The following is an 18,355-nucleotide window of genomic DNA, read 5'->3' as shown; positions in this document are numbered from 1 at the left end:
AATAAAAGAGGCCAAAGAAGCCCACCAAAATAACAAAATAATAATAAAAAAAGAGGCCAAAGATCCCACCAAAAAAAATAAAAAATATGAGAGAAAAAGAGAGAAGGGACAATGCTACTACTTTTTCCACACTTGTGCATATTAAGCACCACGATCTTCATGATTGAGAGTCTCTCGTTTTGTCACCACCATATAGCTAGTGGGCAATTTTCATTATATAACTTGGCTTGTATATTCCAATGATAGGCTTCCTCAAAATTGCCTTAGGTCTTCGTGAGCAAGCAAGTTGGATGCACACCCACCAGTTTTCTTTAAGAGCTTTCACATACTCTTAGCTCTAGTGCATCATTTGTATGGAAATCCCTACTCATTCACATTGACATCTATTGATGAGCATCTCCACAGCTCATTGATATGCCTAGTTAATGTGACTATCTTCTCCTTTTTTGTCTTGCAACATCCACCACACCCCACGCCATCTATAGTGCTATAACCATGGCTCACGCTCATGTATTGCGTGAGAGTTGAAAAGGTTTGAGAAAGTAAAGGTGTGAAACAATTACTTGGCCAATACCGGGGTTGTGCATGATTTAAATTCCTTGTGCAATGATGATAGATCATAGCCAGACTATATGCTTTTGTAGGGATAACTTTATTTTGGCCTTGTTATTTTGAAAGCTCATGATTACTTTACTAGTTGCTTGAATTATTATTGTTTCCACGTCAATAGCAAACTATTGTTTTGAATCTAATGGATCTGAACATTCACGTCACTTCCCTACTCTATTCTAGGTAGCATGAAAGCATCAAAAATTCATTCTTTATCACTTCCCTACTCGAGGACGAGCAAGAGTTACGCTTGGGGATGCTTGATACGTCTCAAACGTATCTATAATTTTTGATGGTTTCACGCTGTTATCTTGTCATCTTTGGATGTTTTATGTACCTTTTATATCTTTTTTGGGACTAACTTATTAATTCAGTGCCAAGTGCCAGTTCCTGTTTTTCTATGTTTTTGGCTCTTATCAGATCTGATTTTGAAACGGAGTCCAAACGGAATAAAATCCCTGAAATAATTTTTTCCCAAACGGAAGAAGATCAGGGGGCCTCTGGGCCAAGCCAGGAGGGCTCCTAGGAGCCCACAAGCCCCCACTCCGCCACCGGGGGGAGGCGGCGGTGGCAGGGCTTGTGGCCTCCTTGGCCGCCCCCTGACCTTGATCTTTGGCCTAATATTCCCTAAAATACAGCAAAAAATCAGGGGAGCCTCGAAAATACTTTTCCGCCGCCGCAAGCTTCCGTTTCCGCGAGATCTCATGTGGAGACCCTTCCCGGCACCCTGTCGGAGGGGACTTTGGATTTGGAGGGCTTCTTCATCATCATCATCGCCCCTCCAATGACTCATGAGTAGTTCACTTCAGACCTACGGGTCCGTAGTTAGTAGCTAGATGGCTTCTTCTCTCTCTTGGATCTTCAATACAAAGTTCTCCATGATCTTCATGGAGATCTATCCGATGTAATCTTCTTTGGCGGTGTGTTTGTCGAGATCCGATGAATTGTGGATTTGGGATCAGATTATCTATGATATATATTTGAGTCTTTGCTGATTTCTTATATGCATGATTTGATATCCTTGTAAGTCTCTCCGAGTCTTGGGTTTTGTTTGGCCAACTAGATCTATGATTCTTGCAATGGGAGAAGTGCTTGGTTTTGGGTTCTACCATGTGGTGATCTTTCCCAGTGACAGTAGGGGCAGTAAGGCACACATTAATTAGTTGCCATCAAGGGTAACAAGATGGGCTCTGTCGTTGATATGAGATTGTCCATCTACATCATGTCATCTTGCTTACGGCGTTACTCTGTTCTTTTGGACTTAATACACTAGATGCATGCTGGATAGCGGTCAACGTGTGGAGTAATAGTAGTAGATGCAGAAAGTATCGGTCTACTTGTTTTGGACGTGATGCCTATAGATATAATCATTGCCATAGATATCATCACGACTTTGCGCGGTTCTATCAATTGCTCGACAGTAATTTGTTCACCCACCGTCTACTTGCTTTCATGAGAGAAGCCACTAGTAAACACTACGACCCCCGGGTCTATTCACATCCATCGTTTACACCTCCGCTTTTACTTTGCTTTGTTACTTTGTTGCTTTTAGTTCTCACTTGGCAAACAATCTATAAGGGATGGACAACCCCTTCATAGCGTTGGGAGCAGGTTCTTTGTGTTTGTGTTGGATCTTGTGATACTCCTCCACTGGATTGATACCTTGGTTCTCAAACTGAGGGAAATACTTACCACCGCTGTGCTACATCATCCTTTCCGCTTCAAGGGAACACCAACGCAAGGCTCCATAGCCGTAGCAGAAGGATTCCTGCTGCCGTCGACACGACTATTCCTGTCGCCGTTGCCGGGAAAGCACAGCTGACATCATTCATCCACGAGAGGGAGATTGAATCCACATACCCTTGTAGATCGCTAAGCGGGAAGCGTTAAGAAACGCGGTTGATGTAGTGGTACAACTTCATGGTCCAAATCACCGTCGTCCCACGATCTGTCCCGATCTAGCACCGAACGGACGGCACCTCCACGTTCTGCACACGTACAACTCGATGATGATCTCCACCTTCTTGATCCAGCAAGAGAGACAGGGAAGTAGATGAGTTCTGTAGCTACGTGACGGCGCTCCGGTGATGGTGATGATCTATTCCTGCCGGGCTTTGCTTGAGCTCCACAGAAAACCGATCTAGAGGAAGAACTACGAAGTAGAGGTTTAGGGTTGCACGTGGAAAAGTTGTGTCTCAAAAACCCTAAAACCTCTAGTATATATAGGAGGAGGGGCGGGGCTAGCCTTGGGGCTCAAGGGAGCCCCTAGAGCGTCTGCCGAAGTGGGAGAGGAGGGACTCCAACTCCAATTCAGTTTGGGGAAGGAGGAGTCCCTTCCTTCCTTCCCACCTCCCTCTTTTTTTTCTTTCTCCTTGATTTTCTTTCCTTGGCCGAAATAGTCCACTTGGGCTAGCCTCACCAGCCCAATAAGGGCTGGTGTGCCACCCATGGGCTATTAGGTTCACTCCCGGGTAGGTGGGCCCCTCCCGGTAAAAACCCGGAACCCATTCGTCACTCCCGATACACTGCCAGCAATGCCCGAAATCTTTCCGGAGGCCAAATGAAACAATCCTATATATCAATCTTCGTTTACGGACCACTCCGGAAACTCTTGTGACGTCCGTGATCTCATCTGGGACTCCGAACATACCTTTGGTTACCAACACCTATAACTCAACTATACCGAGACGTCACCGAACCTTAAGTGTGCAGACCCTACGGGTTCGAGAACTATGCAGACATGACCTAAGACACTCCCCGGTCAATATCCAACAACAAGACCTGGATGTCCATATTGGATCCTACATATTCTATGAAGATCTTATCGGTTGAACCTTTGTGTCAAGGATTCATATAATCCCGTATAACATTCCCTTTGTCCTTCGGTATGTTACTTTCCCGAGATTTGATCGTCGGTATCCCTATACCTATTTCAAGCTCATTACCGGCAAGTCTCTTTACCCGTTCCGTAATACAAGATCCCGTGACTAACACTTTAGTCACATTGCTTCCAAGGCTTGTATGTGATGTTGTATTACCGACTGGGCCCCGAGATACCTCTCCATCACACAGAGTGACAAATCCCAGTCTTCATCCATGCTAACTCAACGGACACCTTCGGAGATACCTGTAGAGCACCTTTATAGTCACCTGGTAACGTTGCGACGTTTGATACACACAAGGTATTCCTCCGGTGTTAGTGAGTTACATGATCTCATGGTCATAGGAATGAATACTTGACGCGTAGAAAACAATAGCAACAAAATGGCACGATCACATGCTACGTTTATAGTTTGGGTCTTGTCCGTCACATCATTCTCCCAATGATGTGATCCAGTCATCAAGTGACAACACTTGCATATGGTCAGAAAACCTTAACCATCCTTGATCAACTGGCTAGTCAACTAGAGGCTTACTAGGGACATTGCTTTGTCTATATATCCACACATGTATTTATGTTTTCATTCAATACAATTATAGAATGGATAATAAACGATTATCTTGAAACAGGAAATATAATAATAACTATTTTATCATTGCCTCTAGGGCATATTTCCAACAGTCTCCCACTTGCACTAGAGTCAATAATCTAGTCTCACATCGCTATGCGATTTACATTGGAATGAATCTAACACCCATACAGTTCTGGTGCTGATCATGCTTCGCTTGTGGAAGAGGTTTAGTCAGCGGATCTGCAACATTCAGATCCATGTGCACTTTGCAAATATTTACATCCTCTCCTTCGACATAGTCGTGGATGAGGTTGAAGCGTCGTTTGATGTGTCTGGTCTTCTTGTGAAACCTTGGTTCCTTTGCTAGAGCAATGGCACCAGTGTTGTCACAGAACAGAGTTATTGGATTTAGTTCACTATGGCACAACTCCAAGATCCGTCAAGAACTCCTTCATCCAGACACCCTCCTTAGTCGCCTCCGAGGCAGCCATGTAGCCCACTTCACATGTAGAATCTGCTACGACGCTTTGCTTGGAACTGCACGAGCTTACCTCACCCCCATTGAGAATAAAAATGTATCCGGTTTGAGTCTTAGAGTCATCCGGATCAGTGTCAAAGCTGTTGGAAATATGCCCTAGAGGCAATAATAAAATGGTTATTATCATATTTCCTTGTTCATGATAATCGTCTATTGTTCATGCTATAATTGTATTAACAGGAAACAGTAATACATGTGTGAATAAATAGATCACAATGTGTCCCTAGCAAGCCTCTAGTTGGCTAGCTCGTTAGTCAATAGATGATCATGGTTTCCTGATCATGGGCATTAGATGTCATTGATAACGGGATCACATCATTGGGAGAATGATGTGATGGACAAGACCCAATCCTAAGCATAGCATTAGTTTGTATTGTTCGTATGCTAAAGCTTTTCTAATGTCAAGTATCTTTTCCTTCGACCGTGAGATTGTGCAACTCCTGGATACCGTAGGAGTGCTTTGGGTGTATCAAACGTCACAACGTAACCGGGTGACTATAAAGGTCCACTACGGGTACCTCCGAAAGTGTCTGTTGGGTTGGTACGAATCGAGATCGGGATTTATCACTCCGTGTGACGGAGAGGTATCTCTGGGCCCATAGGTATACAGGATTGATTGAATCCTTGACATCGTGGTTCATCCGATGAGATCATCGTGGAGCAAGTGGGAGCCACCATGGGTATCCATACCCCGCTGATGGTTATTGGCCGGAGAGGCGTCTCGGACATGTCTGCGTGTCTCCCGAACCTGTAGGGTATACACACTTAAGGTTCGATGACGCTTGGGTTATAGGGAATTGTTATACAAGGTTACCGAAAGTTGTTCGGTGTCCCGGATGAGATCCCGGACGTCACGAGGAGCTCCGGAATGGTCCGGAGGTAAAGATTGATATATAGGACAGATGGTTTCGGATACCGGAAGTGTTTCGGGCATCACCGGTAACGTACCGGGACCACCGGAGGTGGCCTCGGGGGTCCACCGAAGGGGGGCAACAACCCCGGGAGGTAAGGTGGGCCAAGTGGGGAAGGGAACCAGCCCCTAGGTGGGCTGGTGCGCCTTCCCACTCAGCCCAATGCGTGGGGGAGAGAAAAGGGGGGCAAACCCTAAGCCACGTGGGCCTAAGGCCCACCAGGGGCGCGCCACACCCCTCCTCCCCCCTTGGCCGCCGCACCAGCCCCCATCTAGGGCTGCCCCCCCCCCCCCCCAGGAGAGGGAAACCCTCAAGGGGGCGCAGCCCCTCCCTCCCCCTATATATAGTATGCACTTTTGGCCATTGGAGTTCAGACTTTTGCCTCTCTCTCGGCGCAGCCCCTCCCCCCCTATATATAGTGGGCAGTTTTGGCCATTGGAGATCAGACTTTTGCCTCTCTCTCGGCGCAGCCCTGCCCTTCTTCCTCCTCCTCTCTGCCGGTGCTTGGCGAAGCCCTGCCGGTGATTGCATTGTGATGTTTATCATGTTTTACATCTTATTGCTTAGAACGACGGTAGCATAATAAGATGACCCCTCTTAAAATTTCGAGAACGTATTCCCCTAAGTGTGCACCGTTGCGAAGGTTCGTTGTCTCGAAGCACCACGTGATGATCGGGTGTGATAGATTGTAACGTTCGCATACAACGGGTGTAAGCCAGATTTACACACGCGAAACACCTAGGTTGACTCAACGAGCTTAGCATGTACAGACATGACCTCAAATACAAGAGACCGAAAGGTCGAACATGAGTCGTATGGTTGAATACGATCAGCATGAAGTTGCTCACCATGGTGACTAGTCCGTCTCACGTGATGATCAGACACGGGTTAGTCAACATGGATCATGTATCACTTAGATGACTAGAGGGATGTCGATTGAAGTGGGAGTTCATACCTAATTTGATTAAATGAACTTAATTGTCATGAACTTAGTCTAAAAGGTTTGTCTTTATAAATATTGTAGATGGCCATTGTCAACCTCAATTTCAACGCATTCGTTGAGAAAACCAAGCTGAAAGATGATGGTAGCAAGTATGCGGACTGGGTTCACAACTTGAAGCTCATCCTTGAAGCAGCTAAAAAGGCTGATGTCCTTGATGCGCCGCTAGGTGACTCTCCCGCTCCCACAGCAGCCCAGGACATTCTGAACGTCTGGCAAACATGGAGTGATGATTACTCTCTGGTTAGGTGTGGCATGTTATACAGTTTAGAAACGGGGCTCCAAAGGCGTTTTGAGCAACACGGAGCACATGAGATGTTCCAAGAGCTGAAGCTAGTTTTTCAAGCTCATGCCCGTGTCGAGAGATATGAAGTCTGTGACAAGTTCTTTAGCTGTAAGATGGAGGAGAACAGTTCTGTCAGTGAGCACATACTCAAACTGTCTGGGTTACACGGTCGTCCGACTTCACTTGGAGTCGAACTTCCGGATGATGCTATAATTGACACAATCCTCCAGTCTCTCCCACCAAGCTACAAAGGCTTTGTGCTTAACTACAACATGCAAGGGATGGAGAAGACCATTCCCGAGTTGTACTCGATGCTCAAGTCTGCAGAAGTAGAAATCAAGAAAGAGCATCAAGTGTTGATGGTCAACAAGACCACTAGTTTCAAGAAGGGCAAGGGTAAGAAGAACTTCAAGAAAGACGGCAAAGCTGTTGCCGCGCCCGGTAAGCCAGATGCCGGGAAGAAGAAAAAGAATGTACCCAAGCCTGAGACTGAGTCCTTCTATTGCAAGGGAAAGGGTCACTTGAAGCGGAACTGCCCCAAATACTTAGCGGACAAGAAGGCCGGCAACGTTAAAGGTATATGTGATATACATGTTATTGATGTGTACCTTACCAGCGCTCGTAGTAGCTCCTGGGTATTTGATACCGGTGCTGTTGCTCACATTTGCAACTCAAAGCAGGAATTGCGGAATAAGCGGAGACTGGCCAAGGACGAGGTGACGATGCGCGTCGGGAATGGTTCAAAGGTCGATGTGATCACCGTCGGCACGCTACCTCTACATCTACCGTCGGGATTAGTCTTAAACCTTAATAATTGTTATTTAGTACCAGCTTTAAGCATGAACATTGTATCAGGGTCTTGCTTAATGCGAGACGGATACTCATTTAAGTCAGAGAATAATGGTTGTTCTTTTTATATGAGTGATATGTTTTATGGTCATGCTCCGCTGGTGAATGGTTTATTCTTGATGAATCTCGATCGTGATGTTACACATATTCATAGTGTAAGTACCAAAAGATGTAAAGTTGATAATGATAGTCCCACATTCTTGTGGCACTGCCGCCTTTGTCATATCGGCGTTAAGTGCATGAAGAAGCTCCATACTGATGGACTATTAGAGTCTCTTGACTTTGAATCATTTGACAGATGCGAACCATGCCTCATGGGAAAGATGACTAAGACTCCATTCTCAGGAATAATGGAGAGAGCAACCGACTTATTGGAAATAATACATACTGATGTGTATGGTCCAATGAACGTTGAAGCTCGCAGTGGCTATCGTTATGTTCTGACTCTCACCGATGATTTGAGTAGGTATGGGTATATCTACTTGATGAAGCACAAATCTGAGACATTTGAAAAGTTCAAGGAATTTCAGAGTGAGGTCGAGAATCAACGTGACAGAAAAATTAAGTGTCTACAATCTGATCGTGGAGGAGAATATTTGAGTCACGAGTTTGGCACACACCTAAGGAAGTGTGGAATCGTTTCACAACTGACGCCGCCTGGCACACCGCAACGCAACGGAGTGTCTGAACGTCGTAATCGCACTTTATTAGATATGGTACGATCTATGATGTCTCTTACCGACTTACCGCTATCATTTTGGGGATACGCATTAGAAACTGCAGCATTCACTTTAAATAGGGCACCGTCTAAATCCGTTGAGACGACACCGTATGAACTATGGTTTGGCAAGAAACCTAAGTTGTCGTTTCTTAAAGTTTGGGGCTGCGATGCTTATGTGAAGAAACTTCAACCAGAAAAGCTCGAACCCAAAGCGGAGAAATGCGTATTCATAGGATACCCTAAGGAAACTATTGGGTATACCTTCTATCTTAGATCCGAAGGTAAAACCTTTGTTGCCAAGAACGGTTCCTTTCTAGAGAAAGAGTTTCTCTCGAAAGAAGTAAGTGGGAGGAAGGTAGAACTTGATGAGGTAATTACACCCCCTCTCGGACAGTATAGTAGCGCAACACGGGAAGTTGTTCCTCTGGCGCCTACACTGACTGAAGAGTAAGTTAATGATGATGATCATGAAGCTTCGTATCAAGTTACTACTGAACCGCGAAGGTCCACAAGGGCACGCTCCACACCATAGTGGTACGGCAACCCTGTGATGGAAATCATGTTGTTAGACAACGGTGAACCTTCGAACTATGAAGAAGCGATGGCGGGCCCGGATTCCAACAAATGGCTTGAGGCTATGAAATCCGAGATAGGATCCATGTATGAGAACAAAGTATGGACTTTGGTGGACTTGCCCGATGACCGACGAGCCATAGAAAATCAATGGATCTTCAAGAAGAAGACTGATGCAAACGGTAATGTAACCGTTTACAAAGCTCGACTTGTCGCAAAGGGTTTTTGACAAATTCAAGGAGTTGACTACGAAGGGACTTTCTCTCCCGTAGTGAAGCTGAAATCAGTCCGGATCATGTTAGCAATTGCCGCCTTTTATGATTATGAAATTTGGCAAATGCACGTCAAAACAGCGTTCCTTAACGGGAACCTTAAGGAAGAGTTGTATATGATGCAACCAGAAGGTTTTGTCCACCCTAAGGGTGCTAACAAAGTGTGCAAGCTCCATCGCTCCATTTATGGGCTGGTGCAAGCATCTCGGAGTTGGAACATTCGCTTTAATGAGGTGATTAAAGCGTTTGGGTTCATACAGGTTTCAAGAGAAGCCTGTCTGTACAAGAAAGTGAGTGGGAGCTCTGTAGCTTTCCTCATACTGTATGTGGATGACATATTATTGACGGGGAATAATATAGAGATGTTGGAGAGCATAAAGGCCTATTTGAACAAAAGTTTTTCAATGAAGGACCTTGGAGAAGCTGCATACATATTAGGCATCAAGATCTATAGAGATAGATCAAGACGCCTCATAGGTCTTTCGCAAAGTACATACCTTGACAAGATATTGAAGAAGTTCAATATGGAAAACTCAAAGAAAGGGTTCTTGCCAGTTTTGCAAGGTGTGAGATTGAGTAAGACTCAGTCGCCGACCACGACAGCAGACAGAGAGAAGATGAGTTCTGTCCCCTACGCATCAGCCGTGGTCTCTCTAATGTATGCCATGCTGTGTACCAGACCTGATATAAACCTTGCCATAAGCTTGGTAGGGAGGTACCAAAGTGATCCCGGTATGGAACACTGGACAGCGGTCAAGAATATCCTTAAGTACCTGAAAAGGACTAAGGAAATGTTTCTTGTTTATGGAGGTGACGAAGAGCTCGTCATAAAGGGTTACGTCGACGCTAGCTTCGACACAGATTCGGATGACTCTAAGTCACAGACCGGATACGTATATGTGTTGAATGGTGGGGCAGTGAGCTGGTGCAGCAGCAAGCAAGAAGTCGTGGCAGCATCTACATGTGAAGTGGAGTACATAGCTGCTTCAGAAGCAGCTCATGAAGGAATTTGGATGAAGGAGCTCATCACCGACCTTGGAGTGGTTCCAAGCGCGTCGGGTCCAATGACACTCTTCTGTGATAACACTGGGGCATTGCCATAGCTAAGGAGCCCAGGTTTCACCAAAAGACGAAGCACATCAAATGCCGCTACAACTCCATCCAGGACCATGTCCAGAGTGGAGTGATAGATATTTGTAAAGTACACACGGATCTGAATATTGCAGACCCATTGACTAAATCTCTTCCACGAGCAAAACATGATCAAGACCATAATGCTATGGGTGTTCGATACATCACAATGTAACTAGATTATTGACTCTAGTGCAAGTGGGGGACTGTTGGAAATATGCCCTAAAGGCAATAATAAAATGGTTATTATCATATTTCCTTGTTCATGATAATCGTCTATTGTTCATGCTATAATTGTATTAACAGGAAACAATAATACATGTGTGAATAAATAGATCACAATGTGTCCCTAGCAAGCCTCTAGTTGGCTAGCTCGTTAGTTAATAGATGATCATGGTTTCCTGATCATGGGCATTAGATGTCATTGATAATGGGATCACATCATTGGGAGAATGATGTGATGGACAAGACCCAATCCTAAGCATAACATTAGATCGTATTGTTCGTATGCTAAAGCTTTTCTAATGTCAAGTATCTTTTCCTTCGACCGTGAGATTGTGCAACTCCCAGATACCGTAGGAGTGCTTTGGGTGTATCAAACGTCACAACGTAACTGGGTGACTATAAAGGTGCACAACGGGTACCTCCGAAAGTGTCTGTTGGGTTGGTACGAATCGAGATCGGGATTTGTCACTCCGTGTGACGGAGAGGTATCTCTGGGCCACTCGGTAGAACATCATCATGAGCTCAATGTGACTAAGGAGTTAGTCACACGATGACGTGCTATGGAACGAGTAAAGAGACTTACCGGTAATGAGATTGAACAAGGTATAGGTATACCGACTATCGAATCTCAGGAATTCTATACCGACAAACAAAGGGAATCGTATACACGATTGATTGAATCCTTGACATCGTGGTTCATCCAATGAGATCATCGTGGAGCAAGTGGGAGCCACCATGGGTATCCAGACCCCGCTGATGGTTATTGGCCGGAGAGGCATCTCGGTCATGTCTGCGTGTCTCCTGAACCCGTAGGGTCTACACACTTAAGGTTCGATGACACTAGGGTTATAGGGAATTGTTATACGAGGTTACCGAAAGTTGTTCGGAGTCCCAGATGAGATCCCGGACGTCACGAGGAGCTCCGGAATGGTCCGGAGGTAAAGATTGATACATAGGATGGATGGTTTCGGATACCGGAAGTGTTTCGGGCATCACCGGTAACGTACCAGGACCACCGGAGGTGGCCCTGGGGGTCCACCGAAGGGGGCAACGACCCCGGGAGGTAAGGTGGGCCAAGTGGGGAAGGGAACGAGCCCCTAGGTGGGCTGGTGCGCCTCCCCACTCAGCCCAATGCGTGGGGGAGAGAAAAGGGGGGGGGGCAAACCCTAAGCCAGGTGGGCCTAAGGCCCACCAGGGTTGTGCCACACCCCTCCCCCCCTTGGCCGCCGCACCAGCCCCCATCTAGGGCTGCCCCCCCACGAGAGGGAAACCCTCAAGGGGGCGCAGCCCCTCCCTCCCCCTATATATAGTGGGCACTTTTGGCCATTGGAGATCAGACTTTTGCCTCTCTCTCGGCGCAGCCCCTCCCTCCCCCTATATATAGTGGATACTTTTGGCCATTGGAGATCAGACTTTTGCCTCTCTCTTGGTGCAGTCGTGCCCTTCTTCCTCCTCCTCTCTGCTGGTGCTTGGCGAAGCCCTGCCGGGAGACCTCGTCTCTCCATCGACACCACGCCGTCGTGCTGCTGGAGTTCTTCCCCAACCTCTCCCTCCTCCTTGCTGGATCAAGGTGCGGGAGACGTCACCGGGCTGCACGTGTGTTGAACGCGGAGGTGCCACAGTTTGGCACTAGATCAGAATCGCTGCGAGTACGACTCCATCAACCACGTTCTAGCAACGCGTCCGCTTAGCGATCTTCAAAGGTATGAAGATGCTCTTACCCCTCTCTCGTTGCTGGTCTCTCCATAGGAAGATCTGAATATGCGTAGGAAAATTTTGAAGTTATGCTACGTTACCCTACAGAAGCTTGCATCAACGTAACCCTTTACGACGAGCTCTTCGTCACCTCCATAAACGAGAAACATTTCCTTAGTCCTTTTCAGGTACTTCAGAATATTCTTGACCGCCGCCCAGTGTTCCACTCCTGGATCACTTTGAAACCTGTCTGCCATACTTATGGCCAGACTGACGTCCGGTCTTGTTCACAGCATTGCATACATGATAGACCCTATGGCTGAAGCATAGGGGACGATACTCATCTTTTCTCTATCTTCCGGAGTCACTGGACACTGAGTCTTACTCAACTTTATTTCTTGTAACACTCGTAAGAACCCCTTCTTGGATTGCTCTATTTTGAACTTCTTCAAAACTTTATCATGGTATGTGCTTTGTGAAATTCCTATTAGGCGCCTCGATCTATCTCTATAGATCTTAATACCTAATATGTAAGCAGCTTCTCCTAGGTCTTTCATTGAAAAACATTTGTTCAAGTAATCCTTTACGCTCTCTAAAAACTTCACATTGTTTCCAATCAGCAATATGTCATCACATATAATATTACAAATGCTAAAGTGCTCCCACTCACTTTCTTGTATATACGAGATTGTCCAACCACTTGTAGAAACCCAAACGCCTTGATCACCTCATCAAAGCGCTTATTCCAACTCAGAGATGCTTGCACCAGACCATAAATGGATCGCTGAAGCTTGCATCTTTGTTAGCATTCTTTGGATCAACAAAACCTTCGGGTTGCATCATATACAACTCTTCCTTAAGAAAACCATTAAGGAACGCCGTTTTGACATCCATCTGCCAGATTTCATAATCGAAAAATGCAGTTATTGCTAACATGATTCGGACGGACTTAAACATCGCTACCAGTGAGAATGTCTCATCGTAGTCAACTCCTTGAACTTGTGAAAAACCGTTTGCCACAAGTCGAGCTTTATAAACTGTAACATCACCGTCCGCGCCCGTCTTGTTCTTAAAGATCCATTTGCTCTGAATAGCCTTGCGACCTTCAGGTAATACTTCCAAAGTCCACACTTTGTTTTCATACATAGATCCTATCTCGGATTTCATGGCCTCTAACCATATATTGGAATCCGGGCCAACCATTGCTTCTTCATAATTTGTAGGCTCATTGTTGTCAAAAAACATGATAGATAAGACATGATTCCCGTACCACTCAGGAGCAGTACGTGATCTTGTCGACCTGCGAGGTCCTATAGTAACTTGATCCGAAGCTTCATGATCATCATCATTATATTCCTCCTCAACTGGTGTTGCCTCGACAGAGATTTCTCTCTACCCTGCGCCACCATCATGTTGGAGCAGAGGTTCCCCAACCTCATCAAGTTTTATCTGCCTCCCACTCAATTCTTTTGAGAGAAACTCCTTCTCAAGAAAAGCTACGTTCTTAGCAACAAACACTTTGCCCTCGGATCTGAGATAGAATGTGTACCTGATACATCTCCAACATATCTATAATTTTTTATGGTTCCATGATATTATCTTGTCAAACTTTGGATGTTTTGTATGCATTTTATATCTTTTTTGGGACTAACTTATTAACTCAGTGCCAAGTGCCAGTTCCTATTTTTCCGTGTTTTTGACCTTTTTCAGAGGAGAATATCAAACAGAGTCCAAACAGAATAAAACCTCCAAAAAGATTTTTTTTCCGAAACAGAAGATACGCAGGAAGCTTGAGAACCAAGGCAAAGGGCACCAGGGGAGGCCACAAGCCCCCTAGCCGCGGCCTGGGGGTCGCGCCTAGCAGGCTTGTGGGCCCCCCGTGGCTCCTTTGCCCTACTTCTTCCGCCTATAAATCCCCGAAAAATCTAAAACCACGGGAGGGAGCCACCAAAATACTTTTCCGCCGCCACAAACTTCTGTCTCCGCAAGATCCCTTCTGGGGCACGTTCTGGTACCCTGCCAGAGGGGGGATTCGGACACGGAGGGCTTCTTCATCAACACCATTGCCTCTCCGATGATGCGTGAGTAGTTCACCACAGACCTTCGGGTCCATAGCTAGTAGCTAGATGACTTCTTCTCTCTCTTGGATCTTCAATACAAAGTTCTCCATGATCTTCATGGAGATCTATCCGATGTAATCCTCTTTTGCGGTGTGTTTGTCGAGATCCGATGGATTGTGGATTTATGATCAGATTATCTATGAATCTTATTTGAGTTTCTTCTGATCTCTTATATGCATGATTTTGTATCCTTGTAATTCTCTTCGAGTTGTGGGTTTTGTTTGGCCAACTTGATCTACAGTTCTTGCAATGGGAGAAGTGCCTGGATTTGGGTTCATACCGTGCGGTGTCCTCACCTAGTGACACAAGGGGTAGCGAGGCACGCATCGTGTTGTTGCCATCAAGGGTAAAAAGATGGGGTTTATATCTATTGCATGAATTTATCCCTCTACATCATGTCATCTTGCTTAAGGCGTTACTCTGTTTGTTCTGAACTCAATACACTAGATGCATGCTGGATTGCGGTTGATGTGTGGAGTAATAGTAGTAGATGAAGAAAGTATCGGTCTACTTGTCTCGGACGTGATGCCTATATGTATGATCATTGCCTTAGATATCGTCATGACTTTGCGCGGTTCTATCAATTTCTCGACAGTAATTCGTTCACCCACCGTAATATTTTCTATCATGAGAGAAGCCTCTAGTGAACACTATGGCCCCCGGGTCTACTTCACATCATATTTTCAGCCCTACACTTTTACTTTGTTGCACTTTCTGCCTTCAGATGTCACCTTGCAATAAATCGTGAAGGGATTGACAACCCCTTTGTAGCGTTGGGTGCAAGTTTGCTGTTTTTTTACAGGTACTTTGGAGACTTGGCTTGATACTCCTACTGGATTGATACCTTGGTTCTCAAACTAAGGGAAATACTTATTGCTACTGTGCTGCATCACCCTTTCCTCTTCAAGGGAAAAACCAACGCAAGCTCAAGAGGTAGCAATACGCAACTGTCTCTTTTGGGTAACCTATGAAGACGCATTTTTCCGCTCTGGGTTCCAGCTTTTCAGGCTGAAGCTTTTTGACATAAGCATCGCATCCCCAAACTTTAAGAAATGACAACTTTGGCCTCTTGCCATGCCATAGCTCATATAGTGTCGTATCAATGGATTTTTATGGTGCCCTATTTAACATGAATGCAGCTGTCCCTAATACATAACCCCAAAATGAAAATGGCAAATCGGTAAGAGACATCATAGATCGCACCATATCTAACAAAGTACGATTACGACATTCGGACACACCATTACGCTGTAGTGTTCCAGGCGGTGTCAACTGTGAAACGATTCCACATTGTCGTAAGTGAGCACCAAACTTGAAACTCAGATATTCACCCCCTCGATCAGATCGTAGGAACTTGATCTTCTTGTTATGATGATTTTCAACTTCACTCTGAAATTGTTTGAACTTTTCAAACGTTTCAGACTTGTGCTTCATCAAGTAGATATATCCATACCTACTAAAATCATCAGTGAAGGTTAGAAAATAACGATATCCGCCGCGTGCCTCCGCACTCATTGGTCCGCACACATCAGTATGTATGATTTCCAACAAGTCACTTGGATGCCCCATTGTTCCAGAGAACGGAGTCTTAGTCATCTTGCCCATGAGGCATGGTTCGTACGTGCCAAGTGATTCAAAATCAAGTGACTCCAAAAGCCCATCAGCATGGAGTTTCTTCATGCGCTTTACACCAATATGACCTAAGCGGCAGTGCCACAAAAAGGTGGCGATATCATTGTTAACTCTACATGTTTTGGTCTCAATGTTATGGATATGTTGTGATCACTATCAAGATTCAATATGAACAAACCCCTCACATTGGGTGCATGACCATAAAAGATATTAATCATAAAAATAGAACAACCACTATTCTGTGACTTAAATGAGTAACCGTCTCGCAATAAACAAGATCCAGATATAATGTTCATGCTTAACGCAGGCAATAAATAAGAATTATTTAAGTTCATAACTAATACCGATTGCATCAACCTTGGAACCATTTCCCACGTGCATCGTCACTTCATCCTTCGCCAGCCTTCGTTTATTCCGCAGTTCCTGCTTCGAGTTGCAAATGTGAGTAACAGAACCAGTATCAAATACCCAGGCACTACTACGAGAGTTGGTTAGAGACACATCAATAACATGTATATCACACATACCTGGTTTGGCGTTGGCCGCCTTCTTATCAGCCAAATACTTGGGGTAGTTGCGCTTTGTAGCGACCCGACTCAAAACGAGTCAAGCCTCTATGTTTTTGTGCCATCTCTGGATCAGTATGCTGGCACACACAGTACATCAATGTATATATCAAAGTGCAATCACATGTAAACAGCGTAAAACTTATATATACCTTAATTATCTCAGCGGAAGCGGTCAAGGGAGTGGAGTCCCAATAAACACCAACGGCAAGTTGAGTGTAGACCGTAACCCTGAATCGTACTCTTACTCGTCGAAGAAAATATCTGCAACATAAGACGTTGCAGCCGTGTAGGTCAGCATATGAATATGCCGGCAAGTCACATAAGAGAGGGGTAAAATGTCATCTATACTATATGCATATATGGCAGGTGGGGTTGTAAGTTTTAGCGTAAAGCAAATTTTTCTCCTACAACAAGAGAGGGCTAAAAGCAAAATGTTACTACATTGTTGGTTGTTAACGAGATGGTTCCACCAACCAGTTCTCGTACCCGAGTTGTCAATCATTACCCTCATCAAATATATTTAATGGTGTTGAGAAATCCAGATAACTTCAGTTCCTTTGGCTCAAGTTGTCCATGACCGTGGACACAGCTAATCAATTAGGTTTGAGTACTCTGCAGAGTTTTGCGCACGTTCCCCACAAGATTTGATCGCCTCCGTGTATGTCCTCGCACTTCAGGGTGTTTGAAGACCGGATGATCAAAACATGGTCTTTCAACGGGTCCCTCTGAATCCCTGTCGGTGCCCATCCATTCCTACCGTTCTTCTACATCTGCTAGCACCGCCTGTCCAGAGTCGCCGCGTTGTCCAACCAAGCCAGAGCCCATAATGACTTGTGGCTGTGCAGGTAAGCCTTGGGTCTTGAAAATATCCGTCCGTCTCTTTGAGCCTGGGTGAAGCTTTCCGTAGGATGTCATGGCCGTCCCCAGCATCCCGAGTCATCCACTGGGTTCTCCAGGGAGCCGATCAGCCGTCCTTCACCCAGAGTTGCATTGCGTCCGAGGTCTTGAAAATCTTGTCTTAACCGGTCTTGATTATTTAATCAACCTCGCATCACTCGTGTTATGCACTCAACCGAAATCCCGTGTACTCAAGCATAGCAATATGAAATTTGTCGTCCCGGGGCCAAGTATCGGGGTTGTTGTGTGCCTACCACATGATACTACAATCTATACTAAAATTTCCAAGTACCTAAGCAGCATGCAATTGGGCATAGGATGGTAGAATTACGATGCATAAAAACATAGGTGATAGTATGATCAAAGTGACTTGCCTGGTGATGTTGACGAAGAAGAATTTCTCGAGAAAATAACTTGATAGACTACTCGTCACTCTCCGATGAAATCTATATAGCAAACATATCATTCACATAAGCACTCATACTAGCAATCATTCTAGCAATCAAAACAAAAGAGAGAGAGCGAATAAGAAACCGAAAGAAACTTCAAATAAGACTAGGGAGTCTTCTACTACGTCAAACACTAAATAGTTTTGTCTAACAAAAAATAATAACAAGGAACTAAGATATAAGTTTGACTAAGATAAAATAAAGTATTTTTCACAAAACTATTTGAAAGTATTCCCAAACGGGATTTGAAACAATGGTGAAAACAATTGCACGTTACTACGGAACTAGAATTGATTTCATGAAAACAAATAAAAATAAAATAAAAACTTGTTGCAAAACTACTGTTAACTAACATAAACAAAACATAATAATCTTTCTGAAATAATAAAGAAAATATTTTAAAACAAAGATAGAAAAGGAATTAGC

The sequence above is a fragment of the Hordeum vulgare genome, chromosome 6H, assembly GCF_904849725.1.
Source record: "Hordeum vulgare subsp. vulgare chromosome 6H, MorexV3_pseudomolecules_assembly, whole genome shotgun sequence".
NCBI lineage: Eukaryota > Viridiplantae > Streptophyta > Magnoliopsida > Poales > Poaceae > Hordeum > Hordeum vulgare.
Note: the sequence above shows the minus strand (reverse complement) of the source record.